Source organism: Mastomys coucha, unplaced genomic scaffold, assembly GCF_008632895.1.
Source record: "Mastomys coucha isolate ucsf_1 unplaced genomic scaffold, UCSF_Mcou_1 pScaffold13, whole genome shotgun sequence".
Classification (NCBI taxonomy): domain Eukaryota; kingdom Metazoa; phylum Chordata; class Mammalia; order Rodentia; family Muridae; genus Mastomys; species Mastomys coucha.
This window is the reverse complement of record NW_022196895.1, coordinates 60,509,145-60,532,368: the sequence shown is the minus strand read 5'-3', so window position 1 is coordinate 60,532,368 and position 23,224 is coordinate 60,509,145. Positions and strand designations below refer to the sequence as shown.

The 23,224-nt window shown below is 45.4% G+C and overlaps 1 protein-coding gene, 1 non-coding gene and 1 pseudogene across 2 annotated transcripts in view; all 3 read left to right on the top strand.

Moving 5' to 3' along the window:
• The first annotated feature begins 2,526 nt into the window (after window positions 1–2,526).
• Window positions 2,527–2,690, top strand: LOC116087923. The gene has a single exon (XR_004117698.1). It is a non-coding gene; the product is annotated as a U1 spliceosomal RNA (small nuclear RNA).
• A 9,444-nt stretch (window positions 2,691–12,134) lies between these two features.
• The window catches only part of Atp8b1 (ATPase phospholipid transporting 8B1), a 127,872-nt gene continuing 116,782 nt past the window's right edge, over window positions 12,135–23,224 (top strand). Inside the window, exon 1 of the mRNA XM_031366248.1 lies at window positions 12,135–12,602. The gene's annotated coding sequence lies outside the window, so the exon portion shown is untranslated. The remainder of the gene's footprint in view (window positions 12,603–23,224) is intronic.
• Window positions 21,434–23,207, top strand: LOC116087483 (annotated as a pseudogene).

Sequence of the window (23,224 nt, the reverse complement as noted above, 5' to 3'; positions counted from 1 at the left end):
CCTTTTTTTTTTTTTTTGGTTTTTTTTTTTTTTGGTTTTTTTGAGACAGGATTTCTCTGTGTAGCCCTGGCTGTCCTGGAACTGTAGACCAGGCTGGCCTTAAACTCAGAAATCCACCTGCCTCTGCCTCCCAAGTGCTGGGATTAAAGGTGTGTGCCACCACCATGCGGCTAAAATGCATGTCTAATGAAGCACACTTTGAAAGAGGGGAGGGGGGGAGCCAGGCAGTGGTGGTGCACACCTTTAATCCCAGCACTTGGGAGGCAGAGAAAAACAGATTTCTGATTTGAAATTTTAATACATACCTACCCCCAAGGGCCATCTTAGTAAAACTTTAGAATCAAGGGAATGGCTTCCAGGCCGTAGGAAGGTGGTCACAGAATTGTTTTCCTAATTGCTGTGACCAGATCCCAGAGCAGCGAAGGGAGGAAGGGGGTGACTCACAGTCTGAGGAGAGACAGTCTGCGTGCAGAAGACGTCGCGGGCAGCCAGCCACATTGCTTCTGCGGTCAGGAATCAGAGAGAGGCGGGCTCTGATGTCCACTGCTTCTCTCTTTTCTATTCAGTCTGGGGCACCAGCCCCCAGGGAATGGTGCTGCTTGTGCTTATGATTTTATATCCTAGCGGATTCTAGATCTTGTCAAGTTGGCAACCACTGTTAACCATCACCGCCTCATGGAAGGGGTTGAGAGTCAGAGTCCCCTCAAGCATCCGCGCTGTGACGTCAGAATCTATCCTACAGTGGAATTTTGCCTCCAGAATTCGGAGGACAAAACACTTGCTGGTCTAGACTTCTAGATATCCAGTCAAGTTTTAAAGGTAAGGTGAAGGCATTTCCAACTATGCACAGTGCACAACAAGCCCTATAGGCTGCCAGTCCGCCATCTTTTTCTTGCACGTCGACGGAGATCCGTTCTCCGGTAGATGCTGAGAAGCTTCGTGCTCCACCTCCCAGCCTTCCAAGCTGGACGCTGCGGGCACCTGGCATGGAAAGGGACCATCGCTGTCATCATTACAAAAATGGAGCACAGCTGTGCCCATGTCAACAGCATACATTCACTCCAGACTTCCTTCTCTCAGGAACCCCTCCACTCCCCACAGGAGATCGAGGAGGAGCTGCACACATGGTTATGGCAAATGGGATACATCACTCAGTTCTATAATAGGAAACCCATAGCTATCTAAGATGAAAGAAATAACATCGGGAGAGATGGCTCAGCAGGTAAGAGCACTGACTGCTCTTCCAAAGGTTCTTGAGTTCAAATCCCAGCAACCAAATGGTGGCTCACAGCCACTCATAATGAGATCTGACACCCTCTTCTGGTCCATCTGAAGTCAGCTACTGTGTACTTTTGTATAATAATAAATAAATCTTTAAAAAAATAACATCAAAAAAGGCAAAATAGGCATATATTAGTGTGTGAAAATAAACATAAAAGCCAACAGAGCTAAAAAAAATGATTTCCTCTGGCGAATACCATTGACCATGAGGCTTGGTTCTGTGGGGACTAACTGTTTCCCATCAGAAACTGTGTAATACTGCTTGAGTATATGCACATTATATTGCCAAAATAAATAATTAAAAATTTTTTATGGCAGCATAATAAGAAAAGGTTTTTGTTTTTGTTTTTTTGGCTTTTTCAAGACTGTCCTGGAATTCACTCTGTAGACCAGGCTGGCCTCGAACTCAGAGATCCGCCTGCCTCTGCCTCCCAAGTGCTGGGATTAAAGGTATGCGCCACCACCGCCCGGCAAGAAAAGGTTTTAAATGAACAAAGATAAACATGAAAAATCAGTTTCCTTCATAAGGATGAGTACTGTTATCAATTTCTTACTTATTCTTCCAATCTCTCTCTTTGTTCATACATACACACATAGCATTACATATGATGTTTTGATTTTCTTAAAACAACATTTTTAGGGCTGGAGTGATGGCTCAGTGGGTAAGAGCACCGACTGTTCTTCCAGAGGTCCTGAGTTCAAATCCCAGCAACCACATGGTGCCTCACAACCATCTGGAATGGGATCCAATGCCCTCTTCTGGTGTGTCTGAAGACAGAGACAGTGTACGCACATACATGAAATAAATAAATAATTTTAAAAAACAACCTTTTTAGATTTATTATTTTAAATAAGTTAAATTTAAATAGTATTTACATGTTAAATATTTAAATAAAATTTTTATTTTATTATTTTCTGTATGTAAATGTTTTGTCTGAGGGGCATGGGGGTACCACATGTATGCCTAGTTCCTATAGAGGGCATTGAGTTCCCCAGAACTGGAGTCATAGATGGTTGTGAGGCACTATGTGGGTGCTGGCAATCAAACCCAGGTCATCTGCAACAACTAGAAGTGTTCTTCACCACCGAGTCAACTCTCCAGCTCCCCCCCCCACACACACAAAAGAAGGCACTTTAATATATATGACATAATGCACACATTTATTTTATATAAACAAAAACATAAACATTTAACAAATTTATTTAACTACTCTGCTGTACTGAGCATTATCTTAACAACATATCATACTTACCTGGCAGGGGAGACACCATGATTACGAAGGTGGTTTTCCCAGGGAGAGGCTTATCCATTGTACTCTGGATGTGCTGACCCCTGCGATTTCCCCAAATGCGGGAAACTTGACTACATAATTTGTGGTAGTGGGGGACTGCGTTCGTGCTCTCCCCTGAAGGAAAAAAAAAAAAGAAAAAAAAAAGGAAAAAGAACAATATATCTTGGAAATGGTACAAACATCAGTACCACTAGATGTTCCCAATGAAATGCTGAATTAGTGTCCCATGATATAGATGGAACTTGTGTTCAAGGAGCATTGAGGTCTCTGACAATGACAACACGACCCAGTGAACACACGTCTCTTCTTTGCACTTGTGTTCAGCTGATCCTTGGGATTCATTCTTGGGACACATGCATGCATGAGATTTTGATGTTTGTCTTAGCTTTCTTCCAAAGAAGCTGCATAATTTGTATGCCTGTTGTGATGCTGAGAGCTTGCCCACTTGACACAATCTTAGAGGTGTCTAGGGAGAGTGAACCGCAGTTGAGGAATTTTCTCCATCCTATTGGTCAGTGGCCATAGCTGTGGGGGCGTTGTCTAGTTGCTGATCGATGTAGAAGGCCCAGCTGAGTGTGGGTGGTCCCACCTCCGGGAAGGGATGTTGTACAGTAGTTTTCTTTCAGATTAATGCCTTCATTTTTGGAGATAAGCTTGTTAAGACAAAGGATGTTTTGAAAAGAGGTGAAATGCGGAAGGTCTAAGGGGAGATGCAATATTCCATCTTGCAGGAAAGCTCATTAAACTCAGGAACTTAACAACTCAGAATAACTTCAGAAAGTCCCCGAAACTGAGCAGACTCACTCATGCCCAGGGGTATATACATATAAGAGGTTCAGTAATAGAAGAGGTTCAGTCCAGTTGAGCCTCCTGGAAAGGATGCTCTCCAACCTGACGAGTTAACTACAGGTTGTGCAGTGGGCTCCAGGTTTCCAGTTTGTCAGCTGTCACCAATGCTGACGTTGGCTTTGGTGAGACAGCTGTTTTTATTTCTGCTCCTGCATGTAACCTCTCACCCATATCCCTGCAAGTAACCCCAATAAAGCTCATTGGTTCATCAATTACAATCTGGTAGTCTCCTTACTTTGGAACGTCATTGGTTCTCTATCTGGGGTGAGTAGATGTTTGTTCATGTCTTCCCATGTTGTGTGGTCATGGGCGGTATTAGGTACATAGCTGAATGTGAGCCTGAAGGCAAGCACTAAGTATTTCCCCCATGGTTCCTGCCTCTTCTCTTGCGTGGTTTCCTGCCTTGACCTGCCTCAAATGATTGACTGTAATTAGGCTGTGTGAGAAGAAGAAGACAGCTGCTCTCCCCCTGCCACTCCTCTCCCTTTGCCACTCCTGACTGCTGTTGCACTTTGACAAGAAAGAAGTTGGAGATATCCTGATGACAAGATTGAACTGGCGCCAAGAAACACAGCACCCTTAATCAGCAGGAAGTAGTCTAAAAAGGTCTACACCCCACTCCCCCTCTAACTTTCTTTCTCTCCTACCCAGTGTTTGGGGGAAGGGGATTACAAGGGAGGTAAAAGTACAAGAATACAATAAAATAGCATAAAGAAATAGGCCTACATTGTATGTATATATAAAGTTATATACATAATACTCATAAATCATATATATGTGTGTATATATGTATATATATGACTTATGAGTATTGATTTTGTTGTCATTCATGGTTTCTAGTTCTTAACTCTTCTCCCAATGCAAACCATTAAAATTACAATTTCACTTCACCAAGTTAGATCATAGAAACTAATTTTTCTGTCATACAGTTGGCTCTAAATATTTGCCTGGGGAGACAATAGAACATGAAACCCCTCCCCGCACATCCCTGATGCAAGCAAGAACTTGGGCCCAAACCTGGGAGGAAGAAATACATCACAGAGATGCCAAGAAGGCTCTGGACAGGGAGGTCTGGCTGGGCTTCCCCGTCTGTGCCAGCATCAGCACCCTTTGTCTAATCACCGACCTATAAAGCTATTCAATCCTGCTTATGAAGGCTTCTCCATTAAGAACCCCAAAAGATCAGGTGGTGTAGCACACACCTTTGGTAGACAGATCTCTGTGAGGTCAAGTCCAGCCCTGTCTACAGAGTGAGTTCTAGGCAGCCAGGGCTATACAGAGGAACCTTGTATTGAGAAACAGACAAACAGATGAATACAGTGTTTGTAGAATTTCTATATAGAAAGAACACCCCATAGGCTCCTGGAGAGTGCCCCCAAGGCCCTCCCTGAACACCTTGCTATATCTATCTCTTTCTTTACATCATTTCTATTAATAATATCCTTTATACCAAACTGGTACATTTAAGTTTTCCCTGCAATCTGATTAATGAAATCAATGAAATGGGAAGAACAAGTTGTGAGCCCCCTGATTTACTGGTACTTGGTCAGTGCATAGGTAGAACTAGAGTGTGTGGAGTGATCTCAGGGACTGAGCCCCCACCTGTGGTGTTTGGTGCTACCTTCAGGAACATAGTGTCAGACCTGAACTGAATTAGGGGACACCTGACTGGTTCCTGCTAGAGAATTGATAGCTTCTTTGATATTGGGGGGAAACCTACATTGTAGCTGGTGTCAAGTATGATCTGTGCTAAGAGAACATGAGGAGAAACTGAGTTCAAGTTTGCATTAGTTTTTCCTTGGCTGTCTTTATTTTTTAACTTATCTTCTACCATATATTTATTTTATTTTGCTTTTGAGATAGGGTCTCACTATGTAGCTCTGACTGGCCTAGAACCTGTTTGGGAAGGCTGACCTTGAACTTGCCATCCAACCAAAAGCCAATGTGAAAATAAAAAAAAAAATTTACTTCCTGTTTTTTCTAAGAATTATTTATTTTTATGTATATGTGTGTCTTGCCTGCATCTATGTGTGTACATCGTGTGAGTACCTAGGACCCACAGAGGCCAGAAGAAGGCGAGGGAGAGAAATCTCCTGGAACTGGAGTTCCAGGTGTTGGGAACTGAATTGGAGTCCTCATCAAGAGCAGCAGTGAGTACTCTTAAATACGGAGACATCTCTCCAGCTTCTTATTCTTTTACCTTACACTTAAATGCTTGGTTCTCTTTAGCTGGGAAAGAGCATCAGTCAGCAGGCTGTGAGGTGAGGAATATAGAAATGGTTGCATCCTTATGCACGGGCTTGTTTCAGAAGCTTTTAGATGCCTGTCTCTGTAGTGTTCCAAGCACAGCAATGAGTCTCACTGGTTTTCAAGTCCTAATCAAACAATGCCAAACTGGGATAACATTGACATTCTATCTAGAATGAAGCAAAGAGGGGCAAACCACCAGTATCATAAGAGGAACGAGAAAGAAATAGGAGCTTTGAAAGTCCTTCCCATAGTGGTGGGTGGGGATTAATTCCAGAGGGTAAATGGTAAATGAATAAATATCTCAAACTAACAGACGATTAAAGAAACCAATAAAATGTTATACAACACCAACCATCCCTCCATTCTTGGAGAAACAATATCTCTGTGACCATAGAGAATGCCACACTGATGCTGCAGATAAGGAGATCCATCGTGGATCTCAAGGGGCCCACAAGGCAATGGAGAGTGAGAAGGGAGGAAAAGTGTGAAGTGCTTTTGGAATGTCCCTTTAGGGGACACTAGAGGAAGCCATCTCAGAGCTGAGATGTGAGGGATGATGGGTGTCCCTTCCAGCGGAGGGGATTATAACGCAGACTATTCAGAATCCAACAATTTGGAATGGGGAACACTTCAGTTTCAGGTTAGGCATAGTGAAGGATGAAGTTGGAAAGGTCAAGGTGCTTCCCAGTCATTGGGAAATGATGAAGATGGAGCATAAGATGGCACACAATTCTCAAAACTACACGAGAGCATGGCCACAGGGAAGGCAAGATGGCAGGATAGGTTAAAGGTGCTTGCCCCCTAGCCTGAGTTCAGTCCCTAGGACCCACACGACAGAAGGAAGAACAAACTTCCCAAAGATTGTCATCTGACCTCCTCAGCATGCCATGGCCCAAACACAACACACCCACCACCATCACCACCACTACCACCACCATCATCACCACCACCACCACCACCACCACCACCACCACCACCACCACCATCACCACCACCACCACCAGTACCACCACTACCACCACCACCATTGCTACCATACAAATTAACAGACAGATATAAAGAACATGACAACATGTGCTAACCATGATCATAAGACGACTTGGAATTTTGTGTTTTGTTTTCTTTTGTTTTGTTTTGTGTTAGATGGAGTCTAGAGCCCTACATATGCTAGGCAAACCCTCTATCACTGAGCCACACCCACCAGCTCTGAAAACTGCTACTTGGCCTTGTAAGTTAATTATACTAATTAAGTTTAACTGGTGTAATGTTATCTATCAACAGTAGGTCAGTGTAACAGTTCTTTGAGTGTCTATATAACTAGTCACTCATGATTTTTTAAAATCTCTTCCTTGTAGAAAAGAGGTCTAGAGGAACGCCACACACACAATCATAAACATGAAAGAAAGGGAAGCTGGCTTTTAGCTACTGCTTCTTATTTTGTTTTTAATTTTTTATTTTTTGAAATTTAAACATAGTTGCATGAATTCTCCCTTTTGCCTTTCCTGTCTCCAGCCTCTCTCATGTCAGATACGTCCTCTCAAACTGATGGCTTCTTTTGTTTCTGTTATTATTGTTATATATGCATTTGTGTATATATATGCATAAATATATAAATATAACCTGATGAGTCTTCCTCCTGCTTCTCTCTCTTGCCTCTTGCCCCTTTGTTCCCCCCTCTCCCCATTCCCTTCCCGCCTCTCTCCATGTGGCCAGGGCCGGCCCCTACTTCTCCACTCTCTTCATCTCTCTCCCTTTCTCTGCCTCTGCTACCCTCTTAACTCCCCTCCCCATGCCCTGAATAAACTCTATTCTATACTATATATATGTAAATAAAGCCTGATGAGTCTGTTTAGCGTTGTGTATATATTATGTCAGGGTTGACCACTTTGCATTGGATAGCCAATTAAGGAGCTCATCTCTGGGGCACTGGATAACCAATTAGGGGATGCATCCCTGGAAGAGACCAGTTTTCCTTCTCTTAACCATCATTGGTTGTTTGTGATTCTTGGTCGACAGGTAGAATTTTGACAGATTCCTCACTCTGTACTAACGTTCTCTTTTTGTCCTGTTGTTACTTATGTCTTGTTCAAGTAACCGTATTTTTTTAGGCATCTTGAATGTATCTTCTCTGATATTCTGGTCCTTCATGTTTTACAGTCTTTCCACCTCCTCTTCTGCAATGTTGTCTGAGCCTTAGGTTCATGAATTGTGCTGTAGATAGATTCATTGGAATTGAGTTCCCTCCAGGATCAGTTGATCTCTGCATTATGGACAATTGTTTTCTGTGATGGTCTATCTGCTGCAAAGAGGGGCTTCTTAGATGAGAGGTGAGAGCTATACTTATATCTGTGGGTGTAAGGGTGAGTGTAGTCGGGCACTAGGCTGGTCTAGTACAGCGTCAGTAGCAGGTTCTCCTCTAAGATCCATGGCCCCACTAGCCCCGATAGTTGGCTAGTTTCTAGAAATAGGTATGATCTCCTTCCTATCAAGCAGGATTTATGCCCAATTAGACAGCTGTTGGTTTACCACCAAGATATAGAAATGCTTCTAGTTCACCTCTGGGGATAGCTTGCTGGTTCTTGTTCATAGCCATCACAGCTGCATAGGATGTGTCCCTCCATTGGCAGCTTTCATAGCACCTTCTGGTGCCGGGAAAGCTAGACCACAGGGAACTTTTCAGAAGCAGATTTGAGCTGCAAACCCAGACCTAATATTCTGTTCTGTGGTGGTTTGAAAGGGTTTGGCTATTTGAATGCTTGGCCAGTGAGGAGTAGTACTATCTGGAGGTGTACCCTTGTTGGAAAAGGTATGGCCTTGTTGGAGGAAGCGCATCACTGTGGAGGTGGGATCTGAAGGCTTAGAGCATATTCAGCTCTGCCCAGTCCTAATCCTGGGTGCCTTCTGATCGAATCATAGGACATCAACTCTTTCTCCAGCACCAAGTTTGTCTGTCTGCACACTGCCATGATTCCCACCATGATGATAATGGATCAAACCTCTGAAACTGTAAGCCAGCCCCAATTAAATGTCGTCCTTTGTAAGAGTTGCCTTGGTCAAGGTGTCTCTTCACAGCAACAAAACCCTAATTAAGGTGTCATGTTATGAATCCTGTACCTCCCTGCAGACACATTTAGTCAGATAACTTCTAATTTCTTCTCTGAGAAGAATGGGGAGCCAGGGAAGGAGCTGAGTGGTTTGAAAGGAAGCAGAAAGCATCCTCACTCAGGAGGTACATGGAACTTTATTTGTGCCAGAGAAGACAGCAGAATATATCATCAGGACTGGCAAGGTGTCTCAGTTAGTGAGAGCATTTGCTGCCAACCCTGCCAACCTGAATTCAATCCCTGGGACCCTCATTGTGAAAACAGAGAACCGATTCTGGCAAGTTGCAGGGCTTGGCATGTGTGATTCTCCTGCCTCATCCCTCACAACAAATAAATACATGTGAAAAGAAAACAAAGAAGAGTGTATCATGTATCTCTGCTGTTCAAAACACCACGGAAGGAAATGGGTAGATAGTAGACGTTTCTACCATTAGGCATTGCCAAGTTAAGTTCACAGGAAGGTATCTGTGCTTAAAGTTGTCTTAACATACTGGGCGCATGTTCCTTCACCCTGATACTACCTTTTCCCCCAAAATAAAATCCCGGAGCTGGTGCAGATCATGGTTCTGTAGAAGTCACCTTCCAGCTGAGTTCATCGTGACTGCGAATTTAGAGTGATGTTTGACTGTGCTTAGTGTGGTCCCATGCCTTTGCATGGTTTGGAATCCTTTATTTTTGTGGACTCCTAGGGTTAGTAGAGGGTGAATGCCGGGAGTATCATCTTTTAGGGTTACCTTTCATCTTTAAGTTTTACCCTGTAGAAAAAAAAAAGAAAAAAGGGAACTAGACAATGATTTTTTTTTTTCACAGTCAAATTGAGCTAGTCTGCCGGACACTTGTAGGTACATAGTAATGTACAAAGAGTAAAACAGAAGCAGTGGGAAGAATTTATGATTTACCAAAGCAGGGACTGGAAAGTCTTACTATTGTGTTTTCACCGCCCCCTCTGGCATGGTGCTCAGTGGAGGAGCTGGTGGTGGGCCGAGAGTTCTAAATGACACCGCAGGATTTGTTCAATGTTACCAGAGCCTGAGGAAAGGTGGAGAGATGGGGAAAATTTTTTCAGTACATGGGAAGGGAAAAGACTCCTCATCCCAGCATCTATCTGAAGAGCCTCTGGCCAGCTGAGAAGGGGGGATCCCAGCAACTGTCCCGTTTAAGCCTTTCCTGCTGTGAACAGACAAGCGCCTAGAAAACTCACACCAAAAGTAATGATAATAATAATATTAATCCCCCACCCTTCCCCCACCCTTTATGATAAAAAGGATGTGCTCTATATCCTTGTTCAAACCAGCCGCTCCTGGTTTTACTTCATTAGATAATAATCCCATTCAAGACACCTCCAGAGGCAACCTATACTCTTATTTACGATGAAAGCTGCCAATGGAGGGACACATCCACCAGTCCTATTCACCTGTGGTGGCTGAACCACCAGAACCAGCAAGCTATCCCCAAAGGCGAACTAGAAGCATTTCTGTATCTTGGTGGGGATTTATCTTGTATTTGTGGGAATTCATGGCAATCCTTTGAGATTTAGCTTGGCAGCCACCAAAGTGGCATATATAACCACCGCTGAGACACTTCCTTTACTGAGTAGCCCTCCCCTCCCACACTAAGTTATGCCATATTCCGTTTTTTGGGTCACTATCTCACTCTCTCCTCCTGTGTTTAAAATCAGTGTTAAAATATCTTTTAATTAACTGCAGCCTATGAAGAAGCCCACAGCCATGCTCGATCCTGTTTTATTACTTTTCTGAGTGGTTTCTTTCTTTTTTTTTCATTAAAAAATTACTAACCTTTATTTTACGTGTCTGGATATCTTTCTTGGCCTGCATGTCTATATACCATATATGTGCAGTGCACAGAGAGGCCAGAAGAGGGCATCAGGTTTCCAGAAAGTTGTGGTATTGGACAATTGTGAGCTACCATGTGGGTGCTGAGAATCTAACCAGAGTCCTCTGGGAAAACAGCCAGTGCTCTTCCCATTTTTAGTAAAGTTGAAGCACTCCATATTGGCTCATTCTGAATTTATTTTCTGTGTTAAAGCCAAGGATTTTTGTTTGTTTGTTTGTTTGTTTGTTTTGTCTTCGAGACAGGGTTTCTGTGTGTAGCCCTGGCTGTCCTGGAACTCACTCTGTAGACCAGGCTGGCCTCGAACTCAGAAATCCGCCTGCCTCTGCCTCCCAAGTGCTGGGATTAAAGGCGTGCGCCACCCCTGCCCGTCAGCTTTCTTTAAAGTCTTTTTTAGTTGGGAATCTCCAAAAAGCTTTTGGGTGACTGTCAGTGACAACAGAGAAGCTGAGCAGTGCCACCAGCAGCCTGAGGGGTTCCTTTTAGCCATATTCATTCAGCTCAAATTGGGTCCTTAATAGTGAGGCCAAGACTTGTCAACATCAGTGAACTTAAGCAGGGATAAGAGCTGGGTACGTGCTTCCTTGTTTAAGTGTGAAAGAAAGGAGAGAGAAAGCAGAGAGACCTCCATGGGTGCCTTCGCTTTGCTTTGTGCACGTGATTCTACGGTTGGTTTTTTTGTTTTGTTTTGTTTTGTTTGTAACATTGCACAAAGGATGTAATTTACAACGAGCCTTAAAGATTGGAGTTTTAGATGAAATAAAAACACAAGGTAGTTTATTGTTCATACCTTACAGGTTATTTTGCAAACAGAATTGTAAAGATTTTTTTTTAAGGAGGTGCATTGTTTAGATTTAGAGGTGAGAGAGATGTGCTGCGCGCTAACAGTTAATCTCTAGCAAGCAGTCTACCTCCAGCTACATTCTAAACACTCCTACGGGTCTTTGCTTGCCTCCCTTCTGACCCCAGAGACTTGTAGGAACATACTGCCCAAGAAGAGGCGCGATTCACACTCTGAACAGCCACCCGCACCGCAGCAAGCAAGCAGTTCGCCTCCTGTTCACTAACTCCTTCTGGCCCCAAGGTCCTAAACATTGGCGACTTTGATCTCAGCAAAAAAAGGTGAGCTTCCTGCAATTAGAGTTTCTCGGAGTCTTTGCGCCGTCTGTTCCAACGCCTTTGGTGACTGATCCCGAAACGTGACTTGGCCGGGAGCGAGCGCGGCTCCTCTTACCGAAGCAGTTCAGGTCCCCGGCTCTCACCAAACCCCGCCAGCTTTCCGGGCTGGCGCGATCACCGACCCCGGTCTGCGGCCAAGCCGACAACAGTGGGAGGGAAAGTGACTCGAGGCTCGTGGGGTAGCGTCTGTGAAGCAGGGAGCCGGAGCGTCCTGGGAGTCGCGAACTGCCGAAAAGGCAGGGTCACGGGGTAGACAAAGATAGGTCACGGTCAGAACTGGCCACCTGCCTCCGGGGCCCTAGATCGCGGCACTGGAGCAGGGCGACGTACAACAGCCCCAGGCCTGGCCGCCCGGCCTCTCTCCACCCGGGGGAGGGATCGAGGGAGGGCGGACGGCGGGACCGCCCCCGGCCCCAGCTCCAGTCTGGTCCCCAAGCGGCGCGCGGCCACCGCCGCTGCCAGGGGGAGGCGAGAGGCTCCTCCCTGGAGCAGAGAAACCAGTTTGTCCGGTCGGGCAGAGCGGAGGGAAAAGGGCTGCCGCCTAGGAAGGGCGCACGGACGCGGGGCGGGGGGGGAGAAGGCGGGGAGTCCTTGGCGAGCCACGAGAGCCTGAGGAGTCGCAGCCAACTGGACTGGCTTCGCGGGGCCCCCGGCCAGCCCCTGTGTGCCATGCAGCGCTAGCGCAGCCGCAGCGCCAGGGCCGGGCGGGAGGTGGCCAGGTGCGCACCAGCCTCGGACGAGCCTCGGAGCTCAGCGCACCCCACGGATGCCCAAGCCGGGGCCCAGTGAGCACTAGGTAAGAGGGGCGAGGCGCTGGTGTTCCCCGACCTCCAGGACCTAAGGGACCCAGGAGTCCCTGGCTCCCTTGGGGGATCCACGGACTAGTGGGTTTCACGCAGCTGCGGTGCGGTGGCAGCAGCTGTCCGCGCCCTCGGGCTCCCGAAGCTGGACAAGTGGTATTTGGGGGGCGGGAGCGGTGGTACCGGAAGCCTCTGCCCGCGCCACGGTCCGTGGTTGGCAAAGAACAAGCTGAGCGATTCCCAGTTCTTTGGGGTTTTTCACCTGTTCGGGGGAGGAATCTCCCGGGAGCGGTTTAGGTATTTTGTTTTATTTTCATTTTTTCGTTGGTTTGTGACACACCTGTCCAGAGTTAAGATTCTAGAGTTAAGCCAAGAACGGATTGGGGGAAATCTTTGAAGAGTTGTTTCTGGCTGTCAGGAGAGGACCACCTGGGAATCTTCCACTGACAGGTTTGGGGAGAAGGCGATTCAGAGCTCCCGAAGATGACCTTAGGGAGGAGTGTTTCTGGCCGCGGCGCACCTGCTGGGAAGGATGGAGGGGGTGAGACCCGCTGCCCCTGCACCCCTCCCCCAGCTCCTTCAGTGCGCATCTGTGAGGGAGTGGGGGCGTCATGGGGGTAAACAGACGGTTTTCCGGGTGACTGTGGGGTCGTGTTCACTAGCTCCGTCGCGCCGCCACCGGCTGGCTGTCCTTAATCCCCAGTTTGATACCTGTTAGCTGTCACTTGGCAGGCGGCGGGAGATGTGGCATGGAACAGGGCCAGTGCTCTAACTCCTCTCTTGGCCAACTCTCTCAGCCCAAAGTGAAATAAATGTCTGGCCAGCTTCTCTGGAGGGAGTTGTAAGCATGTATGTCTCAACCCCTGGAGGCTCAGAATGCCGATTTCTAGACTGCTGTGGGAAGAGCACCCGGGTTCTGAGAGGATGAAGCACCGGAGCGGTGGATCGACACAGGGAAATGAAAAAGGCTCCTACAACCTCACTGGATCCCTTGGCCTGCAGGCACCGCCTTAGGTCGTTCCTTCTTCTAGCCCTTCTCTGGTGCCTAGCTCTGTGGACTCTCCCATCCTCCCCAAATTGCCTGCCCTTTTGGAGTGAAGAAAAGATTTACTCCCATCTTTCTGGTTGGCTACTTTCATATTTTTCTTCCCGCTTCCCCGACCTCCGCCGCAGAGAAAATTCAGTCCAGATAATACCAGTGAACTACTTGAAGACAGTTGGCCACCGAGGAAGGCTAAGAGCCTTGAGGAACGAAAAGCTACAGAGGGCCAGGCAGTGGTGGCCCATGCCTTTAATCCCAGCACTTGGGAGGCAGAGGCAGGTAGATTTCTGAGTTCGAAGCCAGCCTGGTCTACAGAGTGAGTTCCAGGACAGCCAGGGCTACACAGAGAAATCCTGTCTCGAAAAAGCAAAAAATAAAAATTAAAAAAAAAAAAAAAAAAAAAAAAAAAAAAAAAAAAAAAAAAAAAAAAAAAAAAAAAAAGCTACAGAGGATGTGTGTTTCAGGGTCTCAACGGATAATAAATAGAGGTCCATAGCAAAAGGGGAAAGCCAGACAACGTATGAGGCCCAAGTTCTTAGTTTTCATCGTCTAAGCAGGGCCTTCGTGTTAGGCCTAAAATGCCATTCATTACACAGTCTTTTGTTAAGACCTTATTAAACGCTATTATAAATGCATATACTGCAAAGGATGATGAGTGGTTATTAGCTGATTAATTTCTGGGGAGCAGTCACACCTGCCTACAATTACTGCTCTGAAGCGGCTAATGGTTTTCTTTATGTAGACACTTCCTTGTACTTGCTTTGAGAGGATCCGTAACCGCTGGTGTTCATTTATCATCTTCTAATGGTTTTACTTCGATAATTTTCACTGGTTCTTTGTGTGGGGCCCAAGGAAGTGAGAAAGGACCTTGGGCTGCTGGCTTAGTACTGACCAGCAAGTACCTCGAACGCGGGTGTCCGCTCCGAGTCGGCCACCATCCAACTGTACTGATTTTTATTTTAAGGAGGATACATATTCAGGTTTACTTGTTATCACCTCCTAGAGATGGGACTAGGACGATTTTCTTTCTCTGTTTAAGACGGGGATTTAAAACAATGATTTCTGGGAGCCAACTGTTTAGTAAAAAAGTGAGTCTTTGGATGTAAGTGAAGTTCATGGCTAACTTCACGTTCAGCCCCATTTCCGGGGTTGGGATCTTGGTGCCGAGGCAATGCAGCTGTGGAGTACTTCCCTCTTTCCCGTCCATCTGTCCGTTTCCATTTTCCTCTTCCCTTCTGCTTTGAAACAAGGAGTAGTAAATATACCTGGTTTTAGAGTCCAACAGGTTTCCGTAATCTTGCTAATCGCAAAAGAAGCTTGCTCCTCTGTTAAGGGGGAAAGGCGCTAATGGCTTTTATCTTTTTTTCCCTTTCTTTCCTTTTTTGTTTTTCCCCTCACTGTGGGGATGGCTAGAAGAGAAGGGAGAGAACATGTGTGTCCTTTACAAATAGTAAATCTTTTTTTTGTTGTTTGTTTGTTTTTTGTTTTTTGTTTCTCGAGACAGGATTTCTCTGTGTAGCTCTGGCAGTCCTGGACCTCACTCTGTAGACCAGGCTGGCCTCGAACTCAGAAATCCACCTGTCTCTGCCTCCCAAGTGCTGGGATTAAAGGCGTGCGCCACCACGGCCCAGCCTATTTTATTAGAAGAATGTGGGCTTTATTTTCATTATCGACTATGGTATTTCCAGCCAGCACCTCCTTTGGCTATGTTGGCCTCAAACTTGCTATGTATAAGCCCACAGTGACCTTGAACTCCCGATGCTCCTCCTTTGCTTCCCAGTTGCTGAGATTATAGGTTCGTACCACTATGCAATTCTTAATTTTGGCAGAGCTGGGGATAAGCTAAGTCCCCGAGCTTTTCTCCCAGTCTGTTGACATGGCTTTAAAAAGCCAGCACCAGGGACAAGCATTTGGTGTTTAGACGTTATTATTACTTGATACTGGAGTCTGGCCATGTAAACAGGAACATTGAAATATTAATATTTTATTATCACTTTAATTTAGATTCTGTGTTAGTTTTTCAGAAGCAATATGGACCATGGGTGATCTCTATAACCCTAGAGAGCTTTTAATTCTACTGTTGACCCTGCTTTTCCATCCTAGCTTGTAAAAGAAACCTTTGAACCTTCGTATACAGAGGAAATAGCTCTTTGGGGGCAAGTACAAGTTGTCCTGGGTCCATTCTGGGCTGGGTCCATTCCGGGTCCTAACCTGGGCCCCAACCAAGACAATATTTAAGGCTTCTTAAGAACTTGCTTTTGAAATTTTTGTGTCTCATCTGTTTATAGATTTATCTCCCTGGAAGTTTTTCTTTGCGGGTTGTCTTTGGATACCCTATGTTTTTGGCATTTTTATGTTATCCCATTAGATCCAATGTTTGTTGATAGGTCTTTTTTTTTTTTAATATAACAGTATAAGATCTTCTGTAACTCTCTATGTCAGTAAGGCCCTAGATTTATGGAGGAAGGTTATAGAAAAAAAATGCATGTGTGTATATACATGGTCATGGTATATATGCCTCCTTTCTCATTTTTATTTTTCAAAACCAGGGAACTTACATTTTGGCACAGATTACTAGCTTCCTGATACTTTTGAGCGAATTGAGCTTTTAAATAAATTATCATCTGGTCTACCCTCAAAGGATACTATTTTGATAACAGGTCCCAGTGAATAGAGTCAAGAACAAAGCAGAAATGCTGGCCTCTGACCCAGGTTGGCATCTGGGCCCCACTGTTCTCCAGCTGCATAACCTAGGGAACTTCTTTTGTGCAGCCAGGTGTCTTCACCTGTAGATGGTGTGAGGTAATGAGTCTCAGATGAAGCGCTTGGGAAAGGAGGGTGCATAGAGTTGTATATAAGGTGGCTGGTCATTGGTAGAGCTGCGGTGTTGTTGATGCTCCATGGGTAGTGCTCCCCCCACCTCCACTGCCTTTCTTTGGCTCTATGGAGGATGCAGGATTCATTATCCATGTTAACATTTGTTTAGCAAACACAGGTGCACATTTGCACCTGGAAATAGAAAAAAAAAATGGTGCTCAGAGTAGGAGCAAATTTCTAAGGCTTCAAATCCTTGTCATTGCTCGGGGGTACTTGGATGACCAGGAAGCTAACTGAGTTTTAACCTTACAGGAGGGTAAGTTCAGCCAGTCACAGTCACAAGGGACTCTGGATGCTCTTAACTGGGTGCTGCCACCTCCTGCCCTGCAGAGAGACGATCGATCTTGGAACACTTAGAACACAGATAGTGCGTGCCTTCTGTAACCCATTGTTTCTGTTTGCCATTCTTTTGCTTCCTCTTCTTTACTCCCAGTTTAATACTCAGTAGCCTTTGAATCTCATGCTTTGTGAAGCTGTGTACATGCTGCTAGTGAAACTTGATCCAACTCTTTCTTTCCTTCCCTTCTTCCCTTCCTTTTCCCCTTCTTCCCTCCCTTCCTCCCTTCCTTCACTCACATTCAATTAATTATGCCAATAGATTCCCTTCCAATTTTAGGAAACTTTATTAGGTTTCTTAAGGGTTTGAGTTGGTTTTCTCCTTTGATAGGAAATCTGGTCAAGGGACTGAAGAGATGGATTGTCAGCGAAGAGCATTTGCCGCACTTGCGGAGGACCCAAGTTTGGTTCACAGCACTGGCACGGTGGTTCACAGGCATCTGTAACTTTACTCAGATAATCTGATGCCCTCCTTTGGCCTCAAAGGACACTGCATGCACATTGTGCACAAACAGGCAAGCACACAACACACACACACACACACACACACACACACACACACTAAAAATAAATAAAACTGAAAAAAAATGTTGAATAGGTTCTTTCTCCTGCTCTGGACCCTCTCTCTCCATGGAAAGAGGGTGGTCTTAGGTTCTGGCTCTCTGGGCCTAGTTAATCATCTGTCTCCAAGTCTAGCCTTTAAGGTGTGAGAGATGTGCTTGGACAAGATAGCAGAGGTGTCGTCCTGAACAAAGGGCTGGACTCCTGGGGGAACGATTGTCCTAAGTACCTTTCAGTGGTGACAACTATTCTGTCCGCCCTCCCGTGGTTCAGAAGCCAGCTTCTGCCCTAAGTGGAGGCTGACCTTTGCCTGGCTCTCTATTTACAGGACTGTTGTTTTACGGCCTTGTTTCTTTGCTGAGTGGTTTTTGTTCCACCAGAGTCGAGGTTTGTTTGATTTAGGCTAGGCAGTGTTTGAAATCGGTTTTCTAATCTTCACCCTGACTGAGTTGAGCCAAAAAAATCCCAAGCGGCGTTTCTTAGACACCAACCATAGTCCCCACATGCTGCCTGGTGGTCGATCTTGCTCCTAGGGAGGTGTGTCCATGTGTTGGATACATGATTTATTTCATAAAATACAGTGTGGTGTATACACATTCTTGGTTTGCCCTCTTGAGACCCAGGGAGCTGGACTTGTGAAGCTTCGTCTATATTTTCCATGAGAAAGTTGGATATTAAGACTGCCTATGTGACTGGAGTACTTTACATGTTCACTCCCCAAGATGGAACTGGTGTTCTCCGCTGCCTCTTGGGAAGCACTGGCTTTGTCTCTGCACTGGAGGGGTAGTGTGTGGGTCTTCTGAGGACTGAACTACTGGCAGACAATACGCTTCTAGAACTTCTGGCTCTACACAGAAATCACACATATGGCCTGCAGCTGTGCTCATTGGGCTACAGAGACTAAGGATCAGGTGAAATTCCTATTCTGCGTCAGGAAGCAGAGTGACTTTGGGATGGGACAGGACCTTCGTGGTGATCTTCTGATGCTAAAACTGACTTCACATATATTTTAGAAAAGACCTAAGGGTACAGAGAACATCGAATCCTGCCATGTTAGCCACGTTCACTGTATGGTTCAGTGGCATTAAATATATCCTTATTATTGTGTACGCAAACACCAACGTTACCCTGTAAAGTCATTCAGTGTTTCACACAGAAGCTCTAGCCATGTCTCCCTATCCCTGAGTCCCTCCCTGTCTATTCCACTGTCAGTCAACATGAACCTGACTATTCTACAGTACCAGCTGTTGAGTTTACTCATACCCTTTTGCCATGGCTTATTTCTCTCAGCATGGTGGCTTCAGGGCTCATCCACAGCATGGCATGCCTCTGAAGTTACTTCTGCTATCAGGGAGAGTAATATTCCATTATCCATCTCCACATTTTGTTTACCCACCTAGACACTTGACAAATTGGATTTGGATAGCAGCCGCCTCTCGCTCGTGAACAATGCGGCTGTGGACGTGTTTACATAGTTCTTGTTTCTTCATGTGAGGTTTTGAGTGCTCCCTTGGTAAAAATTTCTCTTCGTAAGTAAGGCTGGAGACACGGAGTGTTGAGTGGCATGCTTTCCTCCAGAGCCACTGTTGGGAAAATCCTGGGGTACAGGGGTTACAGTGGTATCAAGTGTGTAAGATAACAACCACTTCTTCCTTGAAACCTGCAGCTGTTCATTCTAAGCGAACGTCATTCGCTATTGTCGCCTAGCTGGTCTGCCTGGAGCTGTGGTTGACTGCACTCACTCTATGCCATCTTGGGTGTCCAAGTTCTGTGGCCCCACGACAAGGTAGTCTCTACAGAACACAGGTGCCTGTTGGAGATGACAAGAATCCATACCTCCTTCACCAATGATTCAAGGTTTTGGTTTTTTTTTTTTTTCCCAGTTTGGGGTAGAATGGACAGCCTTCAACCAAAGCTCAAAGGGTCATTTGTATACTAGAGCATGATAGGGGTTATCTACTATTGTTTCCCACTAAGGAGATATTCAGACAGGTTGTGCTTGATCTAGAGTGCATGACCTAATCCTGGCATTCAAGAGCCAGAGAGGAAAGGAGAATCACACATTTGAGGCCAGCCCGAGCTATGTAGCAAAAACCTTTCTACCTTTCTAAAAAACAAGCAAACAAACAAAAAAACCCCAACAACAGGGGGTGTGACTCAGTGAAAGAGTGCTTGCCTAGCACGCACAAGGCCCTGGGCTCAGTCCTTAGGATAAGGCGGGAGCAGGGGTAGAAAGTGTATGTACTGGTGTGTGGTGGCACATGCCTGTACTCCTACTACTTGGGAGGCAGGAAGCTCAAGTTCAAGGCTAGCTTCAGCTGCATATCCCAGGCTACATCCGAGTCTATCTCAAGAAAACCAAGTCAACAAATACACATGCTTCTCTGTGTGGTAACAAAAAAGCTGAGAGCTTACCTCAGGGAACTACTGGATGTCAGTCTGTCGTGCTAAAACAACTGTATCCTTTAGAGAACAACACAGCAATGTCAACACATGAGGTTGTAGTCATCCCATCTCCTGAAAATGGGAATTTTAACACTTTAAATGTAGGATTTTCTTTTAAAGTAAATGACATAAAATAAAACAACAATGAAACTTCGACCACAAATACCACCTGAGAAGAATCCCTCTTTCCTACCTCATATTAATCATAGCCATAGAAAGAAAAAAGGTAACAGGGCAGTGGTGGTACATGCCTTTAATCCCAGCACTTGGGAGGCAGAGGCAGGTGGATTTCTGAGTTCGAGGACAGCCATGGCTATACAGAGAAACTCTGTCTTGGAAAACCAAAACCAAAACAAAACAAAACAAAACAAAACAAAACAAAACAAAACCCAAAAGATAGGAGAGCATGCTCTTTCTGCTACAGATAGAGGTGTAAAATGTTTAGGAGGCAGTGTGTGTCTCTCAGACCACCCTACAGTGATCTGTGTAGCATCTAACATGTCTTGGATCTTTAAGATCATATGAGACCAAGGTTATTAAGACAGGAGACATATGGCCAGGCCTCTGGAACTTTAGAGAAGAATTAATCCCATTTCTTGAGTTATGGCTTTAACGGCTGATGTTCTCTGTGAGTGGGGCTTCCCGTCTCCTATGTCATCCCCTAGAGAGAGACCTTTCTTAATATGTACAAAATTTCAAGCACCTACTCAGGCCTCACTGATTTAGTAGACAAGTCCAATACTCTGAAGGTCTGTCTGCCCAGTCTTGGCCTGTGTCAGTGAACTAACAGAGAAACATGCCCTTTAGGAACTCAGATCCAAGAGGCCAAAGACAATAGGTGCTAAGCATACATAACAAACAGGGTGATTATATATTGTACACCAAGATTTATGCTCTGAGATAACAGGAGAATGGGCCATTGAGGGCACGACTTTGCATTGAAGGTGGAGTTTCCAGGAGCCTTGAGAAGGTGACCCGTGAGCAAAGACTTGAGTGGAGAGGGGAGAGGAGGACCTGCAGAGTATCTGAGGCAGGGGGTGAGGAGCATATGCGCAGGCAGAGGTCCTAAAGGAGGAGTGTCTGGCTTGTCTGATGAAAAGACAGTACTATAGGAGTGAATGAGTGAGGAAAGAGAGAGGGGGGAAAGAGAGAGAGAGAGAGGTGAACCAGATGGAGCCTGTGACTTCCCGCTTGCCTCTATGCCTGCATCTGACTGAGGCAGGGACTTTGAAGCTTGTCTGCGGTGTACAGGAGGAGCCTGTCTCAATAAACAGGAAAACAAACCCAGAAGTGTGAAGGTGAGGAGGAGAGGTGTGAGGAGAGGGCTAGGGGAAGACCTGCCAGGCTTTGCGAGGACTTTATATGAGATACGGTGCGGTGCAGGAGGTCACTCACTGAAGGGGTGTGATCTGACCTGGGTCATTCTGGTTCCTAGTGATAGACTAGACCAGTATGGGAGGTCCTAGGCCAAGAGACCAGTCAGTGTCTGCAAGTTAATGATAAAGCCATCAGAACATATCAGAGGTCATTGAGAAACCGAGATAGCATCTACACAGATCTATGGACATGGATGTAAGTTTTCACTTGATAAACTGAAAGGCAACAGGATTTCTGGGCAGATCAGCTAGGTAGATGATAGATAGATAGATAGATAGATAGATAGATAGATAGATAGATAGATAGATAGATAGATAGACAGATACATACATACATACAAACAAACATAGTGTGTAGGTGTGTAGAAAAAGAGAGGGGATGGCCAGGCAGTGGTGGTACACACCTTTGATCCCAGTGCTTGGGAGGCAGAGGCAGGCGGATTTCTGAGTTCAAGGCCAGCCTGGTCTACAGATTTTTGAAAAAAAAAAAAAAGGAAAAGAGTGGGGAGAGGGGCAAAGATAACTCCCTGGGCTGAGCCTGAGCTGCAGACTTCTGAGTTTCTAAGGCCTGCATCATCAATAAATTCTGTTGAGGTGACTAGTTAGAGATTTTAAAGACACTCCTCCAAAATATGTCCATCTGCTCTTGTTCAGAGACCTTGAGCTGTTTACCACTAGTGTGCGATCCCAGTTTGCTAGGGTGAGAGAGTATTGTGTTCAGAAGAGGGAATGGATCACAGGAAGCACAGGTAAGGAGTTGATGCACAGGGAGTCTGCATAGTGCTACAAGAGGGGCCATTTCTTCTAACAATCCATACCTGCCCCATACTTCAAGCCCTGTGCCGGCTCCATGAACAAAGCAAGCATGAGGTTTCTTGCTGTGGAGCTCATAGGACTGTTGGGATTGGGAAAAAAAAAGAATAAATATAAACAAAATCCTGAGGGGTAGGCAAATTTCCCCAAGTTGGAGGTTACTCTGGTTTTCAGAGTGAGACTTTCTCTCAAAACAAATTTTGGAGCAGAGGAAGTATGAAATAAGTTAATATTGCAGTGTGGTAACAATGACCCTTGCTTCAGGAGAAAAGAATTCTGTGTAGAAGGAAAAGCCGTTCAGATGAGAGCTATTCTGAGACATTTTGTGCACTTTGTTGCTCAAACATTAGATGTATATTTTACAAATATAAGTCTGTAATCCAGGGCTGATGCCAATGTCAAGGAGCGCCGTAATATCAAGGAGTGCTCTTTTCATTGACTTTCTTGATGTCCTTGGACGATCACAAACCGGGCTGGCTTGATGCTTCCCAAAGATGCATCTCCAGCCTTAGCTTGTGACTCCATTTCAAGTGTGACCTTGGCTATGCTCTTGTGTCCCAGGAGTGCAAACTGAGCTGGCCCAAAGTGAGGTTCTCCATCCCCTAAACCCACTTCTATGCCTAAGAAACATTTGAGCCATTTGAGTCAGAAGTCAGAGTCGTTAGAAACATCTGTGGAAGGACTTCAATCACATCAATGTAGAGCTGAGTCTTCTTGGAAAGAAAAAGAAAAGGTTCTGGGTTGACAAGTGGTGGAGTAACAGAAAGGAACTGGCCACTGTCAGAACCATCTGCAGCCATGTTCAGAACATGATCAAGGGTGTTACACTGGGCTTCCGTTATGAGATAAGGTCTGTGCATGCTCACTTCCCCATCAACGTCATTATTCAGGAAAATGGGTCTTTGGTTGAAATCCGAAATTTCTTGGGTGAAACAGACACCTGCAGGTGATGAGGGCAGGCAGGTGTTACTTGTTCTGTCTCTCAAGCCCAGAAGGATGAATTAATCCTTGAAGGAAATGATATTGAACTTCTTTCTAATTCAGCCACTCTGATTCAGCAAGCCACAACAGTTAAAAGCAAGGATATCAGAACGTTTTTGGATGGCATCTATGTGTCTGAGAAGGGGACCATGCAGCAGGCTGATGAGTGAGGCCTCAGTTTCCTAGC